Source organism: Chiloscyllium plagiosum, unplaced genomic scaffold, assembly GCF_037043375.1.
Source record: "Chiloscyllium plagiosum isolate Xiang-an unplaced genomic scaffold, Cpla_swu_hap1 HiC_scaffold_32, whole genome shotgun sequence".
Taxonomy (NCBI): domain Eukaryota; kingdom Metazoa; phylum Chordata; class Chondrichthyes; order Orectolobiformes; family Hemiscylliidae; genus Chiloscyllium; species Chiloscyllium plagiosum.
In genome coordinates this window covers 16,299,008-16,311,620 of record NW_028270170.1, presented here as the reverse complement: position 1 = coordinate 16,311,620, position 12,613 = coordinate 16,299,008, and the positions used below count along the sequence as shown (strand labels likewise).

At 41.0% G+C, this 12,613-nt stretch overlaps 1 protein-coding gene across 5 annotated transcripts in view; it reads left to right on the top strand.

Annotated features, from left to right (window-relative positions):
• Positions 1-12,613, top strand: part of kcnh4b (potassium voltage-gated channel, subfamily H (eag-related), member 4b) — a 169,610-nt gene that overhangs the window by 146,077 nt on the left and 10,920 nt on the right. The window lies entirely within an intron of this gene.

The following is a 12,613-nucleotide window of genomic DNA, read 5'->3' as shown; positions in this document are numbered from 1 at the left end:
GTACCTTCTACTGCCAGAATTTGCTGGGATCATTGGCTGGGCTCAAGTTAAGGCCCTTCTCTGGTGTTCACATTTGCCCTGGGGAGTTGAGTTGGGGGGGCGGGGAGGTGAGCGAGGGTGAGGGGGGGCTCTGATGGCTTGATGTAGAACGATACCGATCGACTAAGTTCAAGCCCTATATTGACTGTGGAAGTTCATGGAAACTTCTTTCCTTGTCGTGACCCATGGTTGATGTAAAGTCGTGCCACTGAAGTGGGATAACTGCGGTCCCTTTCTAACAGGCAATGATGCCCACTATTGGTGGTGGACCATGGCTAACTCTTCATCCACCTCAGACTCCCACATGCTCTACAATGAATCACTTAAATCTTCTATTCTGTGGTTCAGAATCCTGCGAACCACCAGCATGGGTTGGTCATATTTGACTAGGTTCCTGAAACAAGCCTCATGCAAAACCACTGTTATGAAAATCCCCAATCACTTTTTTTTCTTAATGGTACTCCCTGCCATTAATCCAACAAGTAGAGCCCACCTCATGGCACAGTGAGTCCCTGCCTCTGATTCTGCCCATTTGCCTGGGGATCTGAGGCAATTCTAATCTTCACAAGCTGCAAAGTCCTTGAAAGAAACCCTTTGTAGTCATGATTTCAAGGGGTGAGGTGGGTATTTTAAAAATGCCCTGTTGAGAAATTGTCAGAATTCCAACGTATTTTTCTTACTTGCGCAGCTGCAAGCAGCATGGGTGTTAAGGTTTCTGTGTAACACCACTGAAGAAAGTGAGAAGATTTATGTTCAGCAGGTTGCTGTGATGTACAGTTAAATTTGCATAAGGCAGCACCTCAGAAACCAGGATACTTCACCAAGTGGCATTTCTGATCCCCTCCCCTCCTGCCAACACCAAAAACCGTACTCCTTTCGGTGACTGCTAGTCTTTCCAATGCAAATCAGCAGATGAAAGATGTTGCGACAGGATTACTGGTTTGTGGCTCTTTCCTGATGAAGTGATGAGTTCCTGTGCCCAGTTTTATGTTTTCCTGTACTTTGGAATAAAGCAGCTTAAATTCATGGAATCATGGAGTTATTCTGATGCAGAAGGAGGTCATTCAGCCCAACGTGGCTGCACCAGCTCTTCAGTTGAGCATCATCACCTCCTGCTACTCTCCTGCTTTCCCGCCTAACTTTGCACATTATTTCTATCCAAATAATCATCCAATACCCTCTTGAGGATATTTATTTAAAACAATTTGTCCATTCTGACATGCGTTTGAAGAAGTTGGGCGGCACGATAGCACAGTGGTTAGCACTGCTGCCTCACAGCGCCAGAGACCCGGGTTCAATTCCCGCCTCACGCGACTCTGTGCGGAGTTTGCACATTCTCCTCATGTCTGCGTGGGTTTCCTCCGGGTGCTCCGGTTTCCTCCCACAATCCAAAAATGTGCAGGTTAGTGAATTGGCCATGCTAAATTGCCCATAGTGTTAGGTGAAGGGGTAAATTTGGGGAATGGGTCTGGGTGGGATGCGCTTTGGCAGGTCGGTGTGGACTTGTTGGGCTGAAGGGCCTGTTTCCACACTGTAAGTAATCTAAAAAGAAAAGTTAAGCCCAGTACATGTAAGCAGAAATCACTCTTCTCCAATTCATGGCACAAGGATAGAAGGGGTGAGAAAGAAAAGGATTGGAGGTGTGTAGAGATCATTGTTATACCACTGCCATATGGTCAGTGTATTCCCAACCCATCATGGAGCAATGCTTTCATCATGTTAATAGGAATGACGTTCATTCCTGAATGTGGGAAATCAGCATGTTTTGCATGTGTGGTCTCCTTATGTAAGGAAAAATATAATGACATTGGAGGTAATCCAGAGAAGGTTCACTAGGTAGATTCCAGATGTGGAGGGATGGTCTTATGAGGTTGAGTAGGATGGGCCTGTACTCATTTGAGTTTAAAAGAATTAGAGGCAACCTTATTGAAACATGTAAGATTCCTAAGGAACTTGACAGAGTAGTTGTGGAAAGATGTGTCTCCTTGTGCAGGCGTTTAGGTTTGGAGGACATAATCTCAGAGTGAGGGCTCATTCATTTAAGACAGAGATGAGGAATTTCTTCTCTCAGAAGGTAGTGAATTTGTGGAATTTTTTGCCACAGAGGGCTATCAAGGGTGGGATGTTCGGTGTATTCAAGGCTGAGCTCAACCTATTTAATCAATAAGGGGACTAAGTATAGTGGGGATAAAACAGGTATTGGGGGATTGAGGATCATCAGATCAGCTATGATATTATTGAGTAACATAGCAGACTCAATGGGCTGAGTGGCCAGCTTCTATTCCTACACCTACAATCTTATTCACTAATTAGCATTTTCCATTGACTGGCTCAACCCTATCTCAATGAATGTCTGTCATGTCTCTGAAGCATATCATATTGACCAGAAGCAATCCTCATGTTGCCTTTATTGTGAGTGTAATCTAGCTTGATGAAAAAAATAGCAGTACTTTCCTATGAGCAGGACTTACTTCTGAGATGATTTGTCTCTGACTTTTAATGGTTTCTAGGTTGCAATGACAGCAATTCCAGGAGTTATGAACAATCTTCCTTTGAAGGTGCTGGACTGTTTCTGCGTTGCAAACTCAACCACAAATGGGCAAATAGTCACTCTTTAGGATTTTTACCAAGCTGCTCTACCTCCGGTATAGGTTCCCTGCCCAATGAAATGTGGTCCCTTGAATCTAGAGGGCAGCCTTTAGCTGCACTAGCATCCGGGCAGAGTTAGACCTAGCCAGAGCACAGGCTCCCCAGGCTGGCACAACCAGGCATTTAAACTCCATTCATTCCTTTGCTTTGGGAAATTGGAGGCCAACTAGAAAATCCCAGTGTCCTCCTTCAACTGCTTTTACCAAGGCTCTTCATGAGCCTCGTTTGTTACAATATGGATTCTAATGTACCTCTCCAAAACTTCCCACTGACCGAGGAGTGGCACTGGTGCCATTGCTAGAATAGTGCTTCCTTATTTTGTTTCTGCATGGCCATACTATCATTTTAAGATTATGCCCCATTGGGTTTCCCACCTGTGAAAATGCTTTTTCTGTAATTACCCAGTTGAGTTGCTTTGCGCATTTAATTTCACTACTTTTAGAATCCCCTCAGTGTGGCAACAGGCCCTTCGACCCAGCATGTCCACATCAAAACGCTGAAGAGTAACGCATCTAGACCCATTCCCCCTAACCTATATTTACTCTTGACTAATGCAACCAACCCTCACATTCCTGAACACTATGGGCAATTTAGTTTGGCCAATTCACCTAACCTGCACATCTTTGAAATGTGGGAGGAAACCAGAACATCCAGAGGAAGCCCACACAGGGAGAATGTGCAAACTCCACACAGACTGTAGCCCAAGGTTGGAATCAAACCCAGGTCCCTGGCACTGTGAGGCAGCAGTGCTAACCACTGAGCCATCTGCTGCTCTACATGATGTGAATCTATTATTTCGATTTACAAAACTATTATTTCTTCACTAAACAAAGCTTAAACAGGACCCACATTTTTGGCAATAAATAAATGTAACTTTATACAAAATGAAAACAGATGTTTTCGAGTATTAAAGTTGTTTTGAAATAAAAACAAATGTGATAAATGAGAAATCTTTGCCAATAAATATAATGAGCTCTTTGTTTCTTGTGGCAACAGAGATTTGAGAAATGTAATGACTGTACCAAGGCTAATTTGGAATTTTTAATGATTGTGGCGAAATGAAACTTGAAATTAAAATGAAATTGCAGGCTCCAAATTAGTTTTATTAATTTTTCTTTTTGTAAGTTTGAATGAAATAATCGACTGAGATCCTGTCAGCCCTCTCAGGTGGTTTTCAAGAAAGAGCCGGGGGGATTTCAGTCAGTATTTATCATCAATCAGCATTACTGAAATAATCATCCAGTCATTATCACATTGCTGTCCAAAGGAGCTTGCTTTGTGTAAATTGGCTGCCATATTTCCTACATTACAACATTAACTACATTCAAATGTTCTGTACGGCACTGCGTGGGCTACTAAATGTTTCAAAATGTCAAGATGCCTTTGTGATTTGGGTCATGGGTCATTGTCTAAATGTAAGTGTTTCTGTTTATAGAAGTGTAGTATTTAACCTTCTGCTCTCCATTCATTGTCATTGTATCAGAAAAGGAGATTAATTTTCACACAAATGGTGTCCAGAGAGGAAACTTTGCTAAATGCATTTAGTCTTCAGGCTTTTTTGCCAGATGTATTGTACTGTGGTTAAAATGAATTGATTTTCTTGTCTGAGTTGTTCAGCTGCTATCAAACTAGATAGCGCTGGAGACATGGAGAAGGAATAGGTCATTTCACCCCCTTGAGCAACTTGATCAGGTCATGACTGACTTGATTGAGGTCCTTTGACTTTCCTGCCTGCCCCTACTCAGAATTTGCATCCATCACTTGGTCTGGGGAGAAATAATGAGCCAAGATTCCAAAATAGTTGAGTGATATCAGATGGAAGGAGTGTAGGAAATGATTAAACTCCATTGTAATGGTCTCCACTAGTCCCAGATGGGTTCTATGTGGAACTGAGAGCAACATAGAGAAGTTGGAAATGTTGACATTGGAAGGCAATTTCTTTTTAAAAATAGGATTTGTAAAAATAGAGTCCTTGCCAGTCATTAAAGAATCAATCATGTGCGTGTTTTTGAGACCTCCTTTGACAAAGCAGTTGGTGTTTTTTTTTAAGAATGTAACTAGCAGAACAGATATGGGAGAACTAGTGGGCAATAATGTATTTAGAGCTTCAGAAGACTATCAAAAGGAGCAAGTGAGGACTGAAGATCCTGGAGATCAGAGCTGAAAATGTGTTGCTGGAAAAGCGCAGCAGGTCAGGCAGCATCCAAGGAATCAGAGCTGAAAATGTGTTGCTGGAAGAAGGGCTTATGACCGAAACGTCAATTCTCCTGCTCCTTGGATGCTGCCTGACCTGCTGCGTTTTTCCAGCAACACATTTTCAGCGACTATCAATAGGAGACTGGTAAATAAAATTAGAGCACATGGGATTGAGAAGATATCCTGGTATGGATTGACAACTAGTTAACAAACAGAAAACAGACAGTAAGAATAAATGGGTCATTTTCAGGTTGGCAGGCTGTGAATATAGGGATATCACAAGAATCAGTCTTTGGGCTCCAGATATTTACAACCTATATTAATGATTTGGATGTGGAATTTAGGGCAGTATGGTGGCTCAGTGGTTAGCACTGCTGCCTTACAGTGCCGGGGTTGACTGTGTGGAGTTTGTACATTCTCCGTGTCTGTGTGGGTTTGCTCTGGTTTCCCCCATCAATCCAAAGATGTGCATGTTAGGTGAGTTCGCCATGCTAAATTGTCAATAGTGTTGGGTGCATTAGTCGGGGTAAATGAGGGAATGGATCTGGGTGGATTTCCCTTTGGAGGATCAGTATGGACTTGTTGGGCTGAAGGGCCTGTTTCCATACTGTAGGGAGTCTAATCTATTATCCAAGTCTGTAGAAGACATAAAACTGAGTGGGAGTTAGGTATAATAAATTATTGTAGCTGGTTGTTGAGGCACTGAGAGAGTCCCAGACCTTGACTCACTCAAGTGGAAAGTAGCTGGGAAAAAATAAGTTGCGTGTTTAAACATTAGGCAAACATTAAAACAAAAGAACCAGAGAGGAAGAAAAGGGAAAGTTTGTTTTTTAACATGGTGAGTTGTTATAATCTGGGATGAGCTTCCTGAAAGAGAAGTGAAATCAGTTTCAATAAATCTTTTCAATCACACATTGCATATAGGCTTGAAAAGGAAAAGGTTTCCAGACTTTCTCAGAAGAAAGAGTAAGGGTGTAGGAGTAATCGGATAGCTTTTTTACACAGTGCCAACAAATGCGTGAACAATCAAATTGCTTTCTTCTATGCTGTAAGATTCTGTTTGAAGACCATAACTAGTAGGAGCAGAAGAAGGCCTTCCAGTCAGCGACCTAATGACAGAGCTTCTACACGAACACCATTTTCTTGCAGTATCCCGATATCCTTGCTGTTTTAATATGCAGAAGTCAATTGACATCTATCTTAGAAAGACTCAATGACTGAGCTTCATGTCCTCTGGGGCAGAGAACTCCCCTTGAGAAATTCCTCTTGATCTCAGTCCTATATGGTTTACTCCTTATTCCGAGACTCTGTCCCTGGTTATAGATCCTCCATCCAGGAAAAAAATATCCTTCCCGCATCTATCCAGTTGATCGCACGTAAGAACTTTGTATATTTGGATGAAGTCACCTTTCATTCTTCTAAGTGGCAGAGAATATGGGCCAAGTCTACTTAACGTTTCCTCACCGGACAATCCCTCCATCCTCGGAATTATTTTGATAAACCTTTGTTGCACTGCTCTATGGTAGATATATCTTTCCTTCAGCATAAAGACCAAAATTGTGCACAATACTCCACGTGCAGTCTCACAAAGGCACTGTATAATTTTTTATCATAAAAATATGCTTTATTCAGAAAAAATATTTTCATATACATACGCAGGTACTAGAACAGTTCTCTATAGTATTTGCATATTAAGAGAAACAAACCTTGGATATGACGATCCCTGCGTTTGCAAAGGCCGAAGACAGTTCTTACTTTTACACTATTTATGTACATGTACATTAGAGGAAGTGAGAGGGTCTGACGGTCTAACTGCTGAATGTGCCCCCATTTTACTGTAGAGGAAAGACAGTAGACAGTGTTTTTTTCCCCCATGGTGCTGAAGTCCTAAGCCTTGGAATATGCCAGTCTGTAACACTCTGTTGAGGTCAACTCTTTGATCTGGAAGACCAACAGGTGTTTGGACAGATTCAAAGAACATCATTCCCCTTTCATTGAGTTGATGGTCCTCCCAGCGCAGTCAATATTTGGCTTGATATATGTCCCGGGGAACAGACTGTAGAGCACGGAGTCCCATTTCACGGAGCTACTTGGGACAGCCCTCGTCAAAAAACCACTGCATCTTTGTCCAGCCCTTCTTTACAAAGGCACATTCCAGAAGGGTTGTGTGACAGTCTGTACCCCCACCCCACAGCCACTTTGAGGGCAGTGTGCAGTAGCGGAGAGAGTCCAGATGTAATGAAGGATCTCACAGGTAGTGCCCTTCTCACCACCTGCCAAGCTATGTCTTAGTGCAGCATGTTTTTTTTTTAACTTCGAAATTATACTTTATTGATAAAAATATCTTTATATGTGTAAAGTCATGAAAACAGTTTAGTTCTGTACAGTCTTTGCATATGGAGAACAAACAAACATTGGAGTTTAACTTTCCCATCAGTTCGAATAAACCTGAAGGCAATTCTTTCTTATGCAAGATGCTATTTACATATAATCGAGGCACCGGGAGGGTTCGATAACTGAACAGGCCCCCCCACAATACTTTGGTCGAAAGACCTTTGATGGTGGTCTTTCTCCACTTGATGCAGTATATAACGGTAAGACATCTCTACTCCTGTACTCAAATTCTCTTGTAATTATGGCCAACATTCCAACTGCTTTCTTAATTACTTGCTGTACGGTCATGTTAACCTTCAGAGGCTCATGAACAATGACACCCTTTAAAGTTCAATGCTTTATAACCTCTTATCATTTAAGAAATAATCTGCATTTCCAAACTCCTGACCGAATTCCAGAGCCTCACATTACTTTATGTTGTATTCCATCTGCAATTTTTTGCAAATCCATTAGCCTCTTCAGAAATCCTGTTAAATTGTCATCGCATCTTCCTCGCCGTGAACATATCCATAAGAGTATCTCCTTCAACACTGTGGGATGTTAATCATTAGGTCTTGAGGATTTATCCACTTTAACTCCCATTATTGTCTCTGGTACTACTTTTCTACTAATACTTTGCAGTTCTTTGCTTACACTAACTCCTAAATTCTCAATTAATCATGGGAGTTTTTTTTTTAAGTGGAAGCAGACACGAAGCATTTATTTAATTTCTCTGTCATTTCTTTATTCCTCATTGTAAATTCTCCTCATTTTGCTTATAATGGAGCCAGATTTGTTTTTGCAAATCTTTTCCTTTTTACATACCTATTGAAGCTTTTACATTTTAAAAAATGTTTCACACTTGTTTACTGTCATTCTATTCTCCCATTCTTAGCCTTTTTCTTGGTTTTCGTTTGAAGAATTCTAAAGTCTTCAAAAATCTGGAGTGCTAATATTTTTGGCAACTTTATAGGCTCTTTCCTTTGCTCTAAGACTCTTTGGTTTCATTTGTTAGTTACAGTTGGAACAGCTTCCTTGCTTGAAAGGAATGTATTTTTGTTGTATGTTATGTACCATCTCTTGAAATGCCATCGATTGCCTGCCTACTGTCATATGTTTTAGTACAGTTTCCCAAATCACCATAACTAATTTGTCTCTCTGAACTTTAAAGTTTTCTTTGTTTGGATTCAAAACCCTGGTTTCTAATTGAACTACACCACTTCAAACATATAGAATGGTATCAGAAAGTGAGACCACTCTGTCTTAATGGATCCTTTGCAACAAGATTATTAATTAGCCCTTTTCATTGCACAGTATTAGGTCTAAGATTATTTGTTGCTTAGTAGGTTTCTCAAAACCCTGCTCAACAAAACCAAGCAACTGTCATTCACAACATTTATGCTAATTAGGTTTACTAAGTTTGTATTTCAATCAGAGTGCCTTATGAATACTGTATTACCTTTGTCATGTCCATTTCTAATTTTTTGACTCATATTGTAATCCACATTATCACTGCTGTTCAGTGTCCTGCAAACAACTCCCACCAAGGGGTGCGACTGCATTTTGGAACAAAACATCCAGGTAACAGTGCCCCTCTTTGATGTGTTGCAATGTTTGTAGCTCAGCCTCCAGCTCAAAAACCTCCAAGCTAAAGCAGCAACACTTTTATCACTGATGTGGTTGCTATAGATTATAATGGGCAAACACTGCAACTTTAACACAACATCGATCCGGCCTTCTTTATTATGTTAACTAACTTTTTTCAATGTTGCATCATATTTCAATGTTATAACTCAAACTCTCAGTTCGACAGTCTGGGCAGACAGCAAGCACTGAGAGGCACTTGCATTTATAGATACTTTTAAATTGACCTGTTCAAACATGCTATGACACATCCCTGGGGAAGGTGAGACTTGAACCCAGACATAGGCACACTACCACTGTGCCACAGAAACCACATTTATATCTATAATTGTCTTAATCAACCTCTCCAGACAGGTTATGACACGTCTGATAGGGAATATTGGACTTGAACTTGGATCTTTTTGCCTGGAGGTATTTATATTCTGAAAAAAAACACTACTCCACTCAGCTAAAGCAGAGACATCTGTTGGAGCAACTTAGCTTATTGTCTAGTTACACCAGCTTTGAGAGAGAAACCATGGAAGAAACTTAATTATTTGAAACAGTAGCTTTTCTCCTTTTGAACACTAATTTAGTTAGTTACAAAATGTAAATAATTAATTGACTCTAGGGAGAGATTAATGCTTAAAATCACCTCAATCTCCCAATTCGGGACTTCAACTATAATGTGCAAAGCATTAAATGCATTCGCGAAGAAGCTATTTTGAATTTCTTTCTGTACTGGACAGCCAAACTCCTTGGTTTGATGGACAAATTGCAGGACTTCTAGATTTGTGTGTAACAGGAATAAAAAGCTAGACATTGCAACAAAAGGAGCTGCGAATAATCTCTAGACTAATTCGTTGTAAGAGTAGATGGCTCGTCAGTGAGACGGAAGCATCCACTTTGAACATTGTTAGCATTGTCTTAATGAATTTGATTAGTTTAATTTACTACTGGGAAACAGATAGTGGATGATTGGCTTGTGTATAAAGCAGAAATTATTTTAAACCAATGCTTTCCTTTACGTTAATTGGCTGCTACAGGAGAGATCAAAAAGATTTGGGCATATTCAATTGCATTTTGAAATGTCGAAAGGTTTTGGTGTTGTCTCTCTGAGAAGTTCATAAATTTTTAATCCATTGTTTTAAAAATGGATAAACCAAAAATACAAACAAATGCTTGGCTCAATTTGCTGCTGTGTTGCCATTTTGCGTTGATGCAAATTGATTTCCACATAAATTAATGCAAAACCTGTTAATATTACAGAAACCTGATCCCAATCTGATGATCCTGATCTGTGATTTTCACCAAGCTGGCCAACCTTTAAAAATGGGAGGGGGGATCATTTCCAAGATTCCTGTCTCCATTCCTGTTCTTGACATTCTTAGACATCATGGGAAATAGGTGTGGATAACGAGTGTTAATGCTTAAGATTACCTCAATCCTCCAATTTGGGACTTCAAACATGATATGCAATGCTTGAAATGCGTTCATGAAGAAGCTATTTTGAATTCCTTGTTGCATTGGACGGCCAAACTCCTTGGTTCGATGGACAAAATTGCAGGACCAAGGGGTTTGGCTGCTCAGTGCAGCAAGGAATTCAAAATAGCTTATTCATGAATGCAAATCAAGCATTGCTCGTTATGTTTGAAGTCCTGAGTTGGAAGATTGAGATGATCTTAAGCATTAACACTCATTATCCACATCCCTTTCCACGCAGTGTTCCTAGCCTTGGCAAGGCGTGGCTATTTTAAACCCTCTCTGGCAAGTTTGATAGAGTCAGGTTGGTTCCATTCGTGATTTTGGTTTGCAGTTTCTCAGAGAAATCATGAACCCTGGAGATCTGTAGTCTCCAGAAAGAATTTTAAAAAACTATTCCACAATTGTTGGATTACACTGTCCTCTGACCTTCTCGTAAAGCTGTCAACCAAAGACCTTGTAATTGCATATATTACTGTCAGAATCCATTACAAAACATAAAAAGATAGAATATCAGAGTAGGAGTTATTGGCCTTTCATGCCTGCTCTCCCCTTCAACATAATCATGGCTGATCATCCAACTCAGTGCCCTGTTCCTGCATTCTCCCCATATCTCTTGATCTCTTTAGCCCTCTGATCTATCTCTAATGCCTTCTTGAAGACATTCAATGTTTTGACCTCAATGGATTTCTGGCAGAGAATTGCACAGTCTCACCGCTCTTTGGGAAAAGAAGTTTCTCCTCATCTTAGTCCTAAGTGGACTATGTGATTTCTTAAACAGTAACCTCTGGTACTGGACTCCCTGGTCATTGGGAACATCCTTCTTGCATTTACCCTGTCAAGTCTTCTTAGAATCTTATTGACATCTATGAGATCCCCCTCCATCCCCCTAAAACTCCAGTGAACATAGTCCTAACCAATCACTCTGGTAAATCTCTGTTGTACTCTCTTCATAGCCAGAACATCCTTCCTCAAATTAGGAGACTTCAAAGCTCTTCATAGTGTGTAAATAAGCAGACTGGCAACAACATTATATTGGATTGCTGTGCTGAAGTCTCGGAGGAGAACAGCAAATTTTTGATTCCAAGCAAACAGTGTAGGCAAATACCAACCCAAACTGTCATTTTGAGACTGTTCATTGGGCCACTTCGGTGGTCCAATGCTGCTTTGAGGATAGCATGCATGGCACACAGAGCGCGGGCATACATGAAAGATCTCACAAGTTCCTGATGGACTTGTGGTCAAATTTTCCTTGCAAATATTTCCATAAAGGTCAAGTGACACGGAATGCTCTAATTATTTGGAGTATTCCATGGTGCCGAAACCAGACCCGCCCTTTGCAACACCAGGGATGGGTAGAACCTCAGTGCCCGTCAGGAGTGCAACAAGTCCCAGAACATCCGCCAACCAGGAACCCCAGATCGCAGCTCAGTGGAGCCTAATTGTAAAGCCCTGGCAATTGAAATGTGTCCACCATTATGTCAGAGTGAGAAAAGGGGTCTTCCAGCCAAGGAAGCCTATGGCACTCAGGAGGTCCTCTGTGGGTCACAGCATGCCCTTTCAGGAGGCCCACTTCCTGAGCCCACAGGAACGTTCCCAGGGTGTGCTGGTGAATTAAAGGTGTGAATAAGTCACCATTCAATGCTGTTAAAACATCATTGTAGCGGACCTCAATTGACCTGGAATGTGCAGATATTCGCCACCTTTTTCCATGCCAGTGGTAAAATCCCAATACTTGAAAGCCAACAGACAAGGCCCCTCTCTCTCTCCCCCCCCCCCCCCCCCCCCCCCCCCCCCCCCCCCCACCGCCCCAACATATTACACCTCCACATCCCCATATTCTCCCATTGGGTTAGCTTTCGTACAATTCCAGTCACGGAAATCTTGGTCTAGCTCATCAACAATTAATTAAAGATGTACTTGCTCAATACTACAATTGCTATAATGTAACCAAATAATAGTAATGAACAATAGTGACTCATTGGCTTTTTAAAAACCATGATATAAGTCAAGGCCTCATAATATACTCTCTAAGAACAGTTTGTACAATGCTATGAATATAATGATTGAAAGAAAATTATTTGTAGTGAGAATGCAGATCATATTGTTTTCTGAAGGCAGTTCTATTGTAGTCACAGGAGTGATGGGTGATATATAATGCATCACCTATTACTTTACATTGTGTTTCTTGCTTCATCTTCCAGGAATTAAACAAACCCATTCATTTGTCTCATGTGCATGAGCTACAGTG